Genomic DNA, 11,616 nt, shown 5'->3' on the forward strand with positions numbered 1-11,616 from the left:
GAACTCAATAGCTCTATTGATGGGTATAATAGTTCCTTGATGGATATTGTGACCAAGGAATCTGATTTTGGTTTGAAACAAACTGACTTTTGTCTTAGACATTGCCAGTCCAATCTTCTTGATGATGGAAATGAATGTATTGAGGTGTTTGAAATGTTGATCAATGGATTGAGAAAAGATCAGAACATCATCAATATAAACAATTGTGAATTTGGAATAAGGATTGAAGATTTCATTCATGATTCTCTGAAACTCAGAAGGGGCATTTTTTAAGCCAAAAGGCATAACGTTCCACTCATATTGTCCGAAGGGGACAGTAAAAGCGATCTTATACCTATCCTTTTCCTGCAATTGGATTTGCCAGAATCCAGACTTCATGTCAAATTTAGAAAATATCTTAGCGTCATGTAATCTGGCTAGGAGATCTTTTTTGTTGGGGATAGGATACCAAATCCAACAAAGAGCTTGATTGAGAGGTTTGTAGTTGATGACAAGCCTGGGGGTTCCTCGTTCTATTTCAGCCTGTTTGTTGACATAAAAGGCTGCACAGGACCAGGGACTCTTACTTCTGCGAATCAATCCTTTCTGCAGAAGATCGTTGATTTCTCTTTGGCAAAATTGAAGAAGTTCTTCATTCATCTGGATTGGCCTAGCTTTAGTTGGGATTTGTTTATCAGAAAAATCCTTTTCATAAGAAAGTTCCACCATATGGCTCTTCCTTTCCCAAAAAGCATTAGGTAGATCAGAACAAATGCTGGATTGGATGTTTTCAAGAATATTATCAATCCTTGATTTGACAGAGGATTGTTGTAATTGAACATCAATATTCTTGTAAGAGATTTCTTCCTTGAGGAAATTGATTTGCTTCTCCTTGTAAGATATGATATTCAGAGTCTTACTAAAGGGAGGTTTAGAGAATTTGTAGAGAATAGGCTTTCCCAGATGTTGGACAGTGATGCCTTTCTCATCAGTGTTGTAAGGGAAGAGCTTTTTAATGAAAGGTGTCCCAATAATAACCTTATGCACTTTAATTTTTGTCTTAAGCCCCTGCAAGGTGGCCTCCTACTTCTCTTAATCCTCTTCTTCCCACTCTTCTTCTGCTTCCGAACCCCTCTTGGTATCAGAGCCTGATGGGGAAGTAGGAACATGTTAATTAAGTTAGATATAAGTTGTTTATCTGCTTTGTTCTTACATAATTAAGCACTATGGAAACGGATCCAGACTGGTAGTACACTTTGAACTAAACTAAAATGAAAACCTCTTTGAAAATCTTCTAGGATTATTACTATTCAGACTTATGATCATATCTGCAGCGGAGGCATTAAGGCAGTAAGTCCCTGTGTGGCAGTAAGTCTATATTTGGGCCATACTGCAGGTATGATAGGTTATTTCTGAATATTTTTAATGTCCTTGTTTAGTTTCTTTTTGTGGTGGCTTAAGTCTGATCCAGATCTATACTGCTCAACTATTAAGAACAACGCAGAGCGTAACTTATATTTCTAATTTACTTATCTGTTTCTATAGAACCAGGTGATGGCGATGATACTTATGGGTGAGGAAGATTTGTCTTTCCTGATGCTTCGCTCTTTTTCCTCCAAGCTTTCTTTCAAATCTTCCCAACCCTCTTCTTCTTCCATCGATCATCATCATCATCAATCCAATCAATTGAAATCCAAAAATGTCTTCAAAGAAGAAATTCATTTTGAAGACATCAATCAAGATCTCGATAACTGGGAAATTCCAAAAATTTCCCATACTGAGATCTATAAACCGAATGGATCTTTCTTCAAAAGATCTGATTTCATCATCAAAACGGTTGAACAAACCTACAAACTCAGAACAGATGACGAGGAAATTCACCTGCTTTCTGAAAGATCTATCAGAGATCACATCAATAAGAATTTCAACTATCTACATATTGGTAGTGTCCAAGTTGGTCTGAAACCCATGACTAGGAAGTCTCTTGATATAGCTGTTCTTCTCTGTCTTAGGGATGTTAGACATAATCGGTTTCATGACTCCCTCTTAGGCACGGTCGAAACTAGCCTGAGCAATGGACCAATCTTTTTCAATTGTTTCCCTGACCTAACGGTTAGTCTGGATGATAAAAACATCCTAGACGTTCTCTTCCTGAATATCAAGCTTCACGGCCTTGATATGAAGGATGATTCTGTCCCTATCTCTTTAATCTACAGGGTTCAATACAAGGTAATGAACTCTATCAAATCTTATTTCTTGCGAACTAATTGTGAGAAATCCGGAGAAACAACTCTTTTCCTTACAGATTATGATAAGGCAAACGTTATTGTTTCCAAGACAATCCAATGGAGCGATATCACCCTTCCGGCAAAATGGTCTTTGGAAAAGGCTGCTCCTGCCCAACCTGTTGAAACCCCTGAGTTTAGTGAAATCATCCAACACCAATCTGGTCAAGTTGACCTTATCTTTGATAGAAGAAATTCTTTCTCTATCCCTAGATCTGTTAAGACATCCTCTAATGATTTCCAATCAGCCATGTCCAGAAGATCTTTTTCTATCTCTAGAAGGAACCAACCCGAGTCAAGTGCTCGTCCTTCATTATCTCATGATGGATCAACTATCCATCTAGCGGGTTATGTCAATTCCACTCCTGTCAAGACTACTTATGACAAGGATGAAGATCATCAATCCACTTTGTCTCCAACGTATTCCTCTCTAGAAACCTCTGGAGAAACTTCTGATTTCATTGGAGCAATCAATGCTGAATTTGTCATCGACAAAAAAGGCATCCGAGCTGACTTCTACTCTGAACGTTGGACTCAGCAAAGAGAATGGTTCTTTGCAAATTACCAAGGTAAGAGGAGAAAGAAAATCCAAGATAAATTCTATGGGTTTCTTGAACTCGCTCAACAAAACATCTTCTTCTTTGACTGGTTTCATGCGTATACCATTAAGAAGAAAATCCCTTACCCTTACAAAGTCGACGTTATTAGTTGGCAGCTTAAGGATGGCAAAGAAACTCTCTCAAATCTTCCTCCTAAAACCCCTTTCTTCCTTAAAGGAGCTCAATCTGCACCTGTCTTAGCTTCTCCCTTCAAAACCAGAGAAGGAGAAGGTGATGTCACCGGCAAAGACATCAAAGACCTCATGGAACAAGCCAATTATACCAACAAGTATCTTCAGACCCTTGGAGAGTCCCAAACTAATGATTCTTCTGGAAAAGGGAAAGGAAAGGTCAAAGCTGAACCTTCCTCATCCTCTGCTCCTCCTGATATCCCTAAAGGATGTCAACTGGAAAAACCTCTATTTAAGCCTTTCCAAATCAGTAGCCGTTCTAGGCATTCGGCTCAATCTCTTCGTGCCAAAAATGGATCTGATAATGAACTTCTCCAAAAGGTTGTTGAGCAACTTAAGCTCCTCAATCAAGTGGTTCCTGAATCTCCTGCTATTACCCCAGTAGCAGTCTCTGCTCCTGCTCCTCCGACAGCAGCTCCTGAACCTGTAATTCGTCGAAGTTCTACGCGAAATACCTCTGCTTCTTCATTGAACAACATTGAAGAAAGAGAATCCGATGATCAATCTGTCAGGAGTATTCCTGTCGCCAACCCAGTCATTCACAATTCTAGGAATCAGTGGAGGAAGGAAACCAAACTCTATTACCCTAGAGCCACCGCTCCTGATCTCCTATTAGAAGAAAAGGATTCTTCAAATTTCAAAAGCTTTAGCGCCAACAATGTCTATGAATGGAACATTGATGGTGAAAATGAGTATGGCATCACCAAAATCCTCCAGAATATGGCCATGGTTGCCACTGCTTATGAAACCTCCAACAATTGTCCTGAATCTCTTATTGTCGAAATCTTGGTTGCTGGTTTCTATGGCTAGCTCAAAGGTTGGTGGGATAATTATCTCACTGAAGATGAAAAGAATCAAATCTTGACGGCAGTCAAAACTGATGAAGAAGGTAATCCCATTATGGAAGATGGCAAGTTCATTTCTGATGCCGTCAATTCTTTAATCTTTACCATAGCCCAACATTTCGTTGGAGATCCTTCCCTCATCAAAGACAGATCTGGTGATCTCCTGTCCAATCTCAAGTGCAAATCTCTAGGTGATTTCAGATGGTATAAAGATACCTTCCTGACTAGAGTCTATACCCGTGAAGACAGTCAACAAGCCTTCTGGAAAGAGAAATTCCTGGCAGGTCTTCCTAAATCTTTTGGCGACAAAGTTCGTGAAAAACTTAGAAGCCAAAATCCTGGGGGAGAAATCCCTTATCAAACTCTTAGTTATGGCCAGCTCATAGCTATCATTCAAAGAGTTGCTCTCAAAATATGTCAAGATGACCAAATCCAACAGCAACTCACCAAGGAGAAATCACAGAATCGCAGAGATTTGGGTACCTTCTGCGAACAGTTTGGTATTCAGGGTTGCCCTAAGAAACCTAAACCTCGAAAGCATGATCCTCCTCCTAAACAACAGTGGAGAAGGAAATCTAGCAGAAATCATGATCATAGGAAACCCAAACCTAAATCTAAAACCCATTCTGCACAAGCTGCAAAACCCCCTCCTGAGAATAGACCCTCTCAAGGAAAAGATGTCACCTGCTATAACTGTGGCAAGCCAAGCCATATTAGCAGGTATTGCAGACTCAAAAGAAGAATCTCTGAGCTTCATCTTGAACCCGAGATCGAAGACAAGATCAATAATCTTCTCATCCAAACTTCTGATGAAGAAGAATTTGTCCCCTCGGACTCTGAAGTCTCTGAGGACCTAAATCAAATCCTGAATGATGATGATCAATCATCATCTTCTATCAATATCTTAACCAATGAGCAAGACCTACTCTTCAGGGCCATCAATTCTATCCCTGATCCTGATGAGAAGAAAATATACTTGGAACGTCTCAAGTTTACCCTTGAAGATAGACCTCCCAAAAGTCCCATTACTACCAATAAATTCAACCTCAAGGATACCTTCAAACGCCTTGAAAAATCCACTGTCAAACCTGTTACTATTCAAGACCTTCAATCTGAAGTCCATACCCTTAAGGCTGAGGTTAAAAGCCTTAAACAAATTCAAACCAGTCAGCAGCTTATCTTAGAAAAACTGACTGAAGAAAATTCTGATGGAGATAGTTCTTCAATTTCTTCATCAACTCCGAATTCAGCTTCTAACAACAATGTTGGTGATTTCCTAGAAATTATTAACAATGTCATCATCCAGAAATTCTATATCAATATCAAAATCATCATAGGTGATTTTATCCTAGGATCCCCAGCTCTTTTTGACACTGGTGCTGATTCCAGTTGTATTTCTGAGGGACTTATTCCCACCAGATATTTTGAAAAAACAACTGAGAAACTCAGTGCTGCTGAAGGTTCTAAATTAATAATCAAATATAAGATCCCCTCGGCTATTATAAAAAATAATAGTCTCGAAATTGAAACTCCCTTTCTGTTAGTCAGAAATTTAACCCATAAGGTTATTATTGGGACACCTTTCATTAAAAAGCTCTTCCCTTACAACACTGATGAGAAAGGCATCACTGTCCAACATCTGGGAAAGCCTATTCTCTTCAAATTCTCTAAACCTCCCTTTAGTAAGACTCTGAATATCATATCTTACAAGGAGAAGCAAATCAATTTCCTCAAGGAAGAAATCTCTTACAAGAATATTGATGTTCAATTACAACAATCCTCTGTCAAATCAAGGATTGATAATATTCTTGAAAACATCCAATCCAGCATTTGTTCTGATCTACCTAATGCTTTTTGGGAAAGGAAGAGCCATATGGTGGAACTTCCTTATGAAAAGGATTTTTCTGATAAACAAATCCCAACTAAAGCTAGGCCAATCCAGATGAATGAAGAACTTCTTCAATTTTGCCAAAGAGAAATCAACGATCTTCTGCAGAAAGGATTGATTCGCAGAAGTAAGAGTCCCTGGTCCTGTGCAGCCTTTTATGTCAACAAACAGGCTGAAATAGAACGAGGAACCCCCAGGCTTGTCATCAACTACAAACCTCTCAATCAAGCTCTTTGTTGGATTAGGTATCCTATCCCCAACAAAAAAGATCTCCTAGCCAGATTACATGACGCTAAGATATTTTCTAAATTTGACATGAAGTCTGGATTCTGGCAAATCCAATTGCATGAAAAGGATAGGTATAAGACCGCTTTTACTGTCCCCTTCGGACAATATGAGTGGAACGTTATGCCTTTTGGCTTAAAAAATGCCCCTTCTGAGTTTCAGAGAATCATGAATGAAATCTTCAATCCTTATTCCAAATTCACAATTGTTTATATTGATGATGTTCTGATCTTTTCTCAATCCATTGATCAACATTTCAAACACCTCAATACATTCATTTTCATCATCAAGAAGAATGGACTGGCAATGTCTAAGACAAAAGTCAGTTTGTTTCAAACCAAAATCAGATTCCTTGGTCACAATATCCATCAAGGAACTATTATACCCATCAATAGAGCTATTGAGTTCACTGACAAATTTCCAGATCAAATCATAGACAAAACCCAATTACAAAGGTTCTTGGGATGTCTAAATTATGTTGCTGATTTCTGTCCTCAACTCAGTACTATAATCAAACCCCTTCATGATAGGCTCAAGAAGGATCCCCCACCTTGGTCTGATGTTCATACCAACGTGGTCAAACAAATCAAACTCCGAATCAAAAATCTCCCTTGTCTTTATCTCCCAAATCCTCAAGCTTTCAAAATTGTTGAAACTGATGCTTCTGATATTGGCTTCGGCGGTATTTTGAAACAAAAAATCTTTGACAAAGAACAAATCATAGCTTTTACTTCAAAACACCGGAACCCTGCTCAGCAGAATTATTCTACTGTTAAAAAAGAAGTTTTAGCTATCGTTTTATCTATTTCAAAATTCCAATCTGATTTAATCAATCAAAAATTCTTGGTCCGTGTGGACTGCAAATCTGCTAAAGCTATTTTACAAAAAGATGTCAAAAACCTAGCTTCTAAACATATCTTCGCCAGATGGCAAGCTATTTTAAGCGTTTTTGACTTTGAAATTGAATATATAAAAGGATCTTCAAATTCACTACCTGACTTCCTTACTCGTGAGTATTTGCAGGGAAGAACCTAGTATGGCCTCCAAAGGCTCTTCCTCATCCAGGGGAAGAGGCAGGAATTCAAACAAAAACAAAGGTATTGTAATCTCTGACTCCTTAATCCTATCTGGGCCCACTGCCCATCAATCCAGACCCACTGTCCGAAAGACTGAGCCTACTGCTCAGAACCAATCTCCACAACCAAAGCAAACCAAAGCAGATTACGCTTTGCCCATTCAAACACTTCTTGCCCTTAAACAGGCAGACCTGGATGTAGTTCCTCAGGGACTCATCAAATTACCAAACAAAACCTGGGCCAGCATCGCAGATGAAGATGATGACCAAGATCAAGATCTCCAATCTCTCCAAACCATCATTGATAAAACCAAAAACTTAGCAACTCATTGCGGGAAAAAACCTGTTGTTGCTCAATCTAGTCAGCCCAACCAGAATTCCGGTTATCTGACCAAAACAATCTCCAAATTCCAAACTCTCATTGAACCAGAATGGTGGAACAACTCTGGAGGAGCAAACCTTGCCAACAAAATTGGTATTAAACTCTTCCCAAACCATCTTGACCCCATTCACCCAAACAAAACCCAAAAATTCTATGAGTTTATTCTTGTAGACACAAACAGCGTAGAAATCAAGCATTTTAGGGATAAGTCTGACGATTCCCTAATTACTCATTCTACACTCCAAATCCTCCGTGTCCTTCGTCCCACTGACTTTGGACCTAACCCAAATAGCTACAAAAAATTCTCCCAGAACTTTGACCCAGTAGGTTTTAACTATTGGGACTATATTAGAGCTTGGGATAATATAATCCTTGGCTTGCAGAACCAAAATTTCAAACATTCTTGGCTCATTTATTTTAAATGGACCAACAAATACTCTTTCCCAAATTGGTTTCACTCCTGGTGGAATTTCTTTGGACCAACTATTGAAATCTTTCCCTCCGATGTTCTTGAGGGTTATAATCACTTCTTAAAACATTGGAATAAAGAATTAAACAATTATCCTGATTGTTTAAATTTTTATACGATCTTTTCCCTCTCTTGGGTATTCTCTTGGCGGTATGGTCTCAAGACAAAAGCACAACCAATTCTCTTCAAGCAAGCATTAATCAAATGGTGGAAGATCTTTGATGCTTCCAAAGCTTACAAAGAGAATGTTAATCAATGGTTTAAATCCAATCAGAATTGTCTCAAGCACGCCTGCAAGGTGGGGGTTTTGTAAGGTGGCCTCTGATATATATATATATATATATATATATATATATATATATATATATATATATATATATATATATATATATAAATTATTCTAAAATACAATACCTCTTAATGACAGAAATATCAATTTTTTAATATCATAAAAATGGAAAAATACTTCTTAGAAAGGAAATATTTATTTATTTAAAAATTTAAAAAACATTAAAAATACATATATTCTTATCTTCATCCTAAAGGCTAAGCCTAATGCTAAAATGGCTAATAGTCTAATACACAAAGAGCAAGAGGAATAAATAAGTCCAATGAGTGTTTCTCCCAGTCTTATATATTCATGTTTTGGGAGCCACCATTCCATCTCCATTGTCGGTATCTTTTTTTGGTGGAGTTTTGATATACTCACACTCACATATCTCGGGTTTTGATTAATTCGCTCTTCATTTTCTTTTCCATCTCATTTCTATTTTTATTCTTTACCTATCTTACTTCTTTCCCTATCATATCTCATATCATATATCTCATTTCTTCCATTTCTTTCTTCAGTGGAATGGAAAATCAATTGTGAACAAACACTCAAAGAATCAACAGCCACAACATAGAATAAAAAATCCCAAGGAAGAAAACCCAAAAAGTCACAAAACAAAGCAAGACAATATCTAAGTATAATTTTTGCAGTACTTTAAATACTAATAAATTTACATACATTTTTTATCCATATGAAATACATTGTCTTAAAGTTACATAAATTTAAAAGTTATTTTGTACAAAAGGATTAAGATACTTTCTGATCCAGAACAGAGCTTTGCCCAATGCCTGTCGGGTAGTAAGGATTGAATTTGTCTGAAAAAATTTTTACATGACAATTGACAAAGTAGGATGATAAATGTATACCTTGTGCTTTGTATAAATCAATAGAATGCACCATTTTTTCTCATGTAATTTGCAACCATTTTCAAGATGCACATTCTCATGGATAATGAGCGTTGTGATTAATTCTGAGGAAAGATAAGTTAGTTCACACATATTACCTGATAAAGTAACAACATCTTTGCGATCAAGGCCGACGTTATCAAACTTGGAAATTATGGTATCTAATGTGTCAGTTGGAGCAGGAATTGAAATATTTGCTAGTGTCCTTTTTGAGACTAATCCATCTCTTCGTCCTTGCGGAACGTACCAAAAGGGAAATCCACTCTGCAAAACGAGAATGTCATTGTCTTAAAAAGTAAACACAAACCGATAGCATATTCATATCAGCTTGTGTTTATTTCTTTAGAATCAATTCTGACAACCAGAAGCTATTGACCTAAACTTCTAATCATAATTGATTATGACTAATTCATTAGTTAATGAATTTCTAATGGGTGGATATCCATTATCCATGATTTCTTGATCTAGCTTCAACACGCTTGACTCGACGCTAACTTAAGCCTTAAATTTGACCCGGCGTTGACCTAAACCATAAATCCAACCCAACATCGACCTAAGCCCTAAATCTGACTCGACACCGGCCTAAACCCTAAATCTGACACGACTTCGATGAAAACCCTAAATCTGACTTAATGACGACCAAAACCCTAAAGTTTACCCGACAAAGACCTGAACCCAAAATCCCACTTGATGTCTAACCTTAAACCTAAACCCTAAATCCCTAAATCCCACGGACCATCTCTTTTTTACTTGTTCATTTGCGTGGTGGGAGTGGACCTTAATTTAAAACTGGTTGGGATGGTGTGTGGGGTTGCTAGAGTCAACAAATGACCACTTTCTTCAGTTCATGGGGGATGGTTCAGCTAAGCTAAGGTTGGGCCTTTCAGTTATATGGTTAGCTATGATTTGGCATCTGTGGAATGGAAGAAACTCCAAGGTGTTCCGAGAAGAGGCGGTGGATCCTGGGGGCGTCTTTGAGCTGGCCCCGATTGAAGGCGTGGGTGTGGCTAAAAGCGATGGAAAGAGTCTTCCACCATGCTATTTCCAAGTGGAATGGTGAATCAGTCTTATGTTTCAATTCCTTATAATCTGCTATAATGGGAAGACAGAGGTGTTAGTGATGTAAACAATGCTTTACCATTATTTTTTTTTAAATGAAATGTATATTATTAAAATAAGAAGCTTGAGCCAAAAGCAACTCAAGGCAAGAACCAGGTACAATTTGACTTGAACTCGAACGACCAAAGAATAGCCTGAGCTGAACAAAAATAAACCCTCCACCAACCCACATAATGACATTAAAAGATCCCAAGAAAGAGCCTTATTAAAACCTTGCGAGGCAAAACCCAGTGGGAAAAAAGTCATGCAAGGAAAAAGAGTACCACAATCTTGGGATCGTCATTCTGCACCTGAATACAATGATATAACATCCCTTGGCTCAACATAAAAATCAAAAAAAAAACTCAACAGGGACGTCCTCCCACAGCAAAAACCAACAGGGGAAGCTCCAGCAGCAATAGTAAGACAACAACCCAAGAAACTATACAGCAGGCCACCCAATAATGACGACTGAATTTGCAGAGCATCACTTGCAGCGATTTGGATCTAGTGGAATTGGAGAACCAGACAAGCGGGAAAAGCCAACAAGCTTCAAATGATATTATTCTACCTCTTCAATTATGATATCAGATTAAGATGGTCGGTGGAAATAAAGCTTGTGTGTTGATCTCTTCAATTATTTGACATAATTCTACCAGGCACCATACGTATCACCTTAGATGAGGATGGTTTTCTCGTATTTGAGCCTCCAGACCTCTAATCATCAAAGCTTCAGGACCTCTTGCTTCAAGCCCAATTGTTTCCCTATCAACCACGCCCTCTGAGCTCGTGTCGACACTTCATCTTCACCCGGAACAGGCTCCAAAAAATCAAGAGGTAAGGGTTGGGGCTTGTTTTTATTACCTTTTGGACGTCCCCGTTGAGAACTTTTTGTGAAAAGTTGGTTTGTGGAGTTGACACCACATCTGGGGATTCTACGGCATCCGGCTCGCAAACTGCAGGAGAACTTAGTTGTTGCTGCACCACCCCTGGAACTCGAGAGACAATCGCAAAAGAGGGAATCGTTGTAGTGGGCGCCTGTTGTCTCAAAATCTGATTTGGGGACTTATGATAAAAAATATGTGCAACTTGATGTGAGACAGGACCTGTATCGGTGTTGTTAATTGGTTTGTACGGTTGAGGCAAACCAATCTGCCCCTGCTTAGCAAAAATCACGTTGTGAGAAGCTGGAATTTAGCCCAAACACGTCCCTTGCCCTTGCTGCTGAATTAAATAATATGGATCCCAGTTTAAATAGAAAGATTGCCAATAATAAGGTTGTTT

This window comes from Lotus japonicus, chromosome 6, assembly GCF_012489685.1.
Source record: "Lotus japonicus ecotype B-129 chromosome 6, LjGifu_v1.2".
Classification (NCBI taxonomy): domain Eukaryota; kingdom Viridiplantae; phylum Streptophyta; class Magnoliopsida; order Fabales; family Fabaceae; genus Lotus; species Lotus japonicus.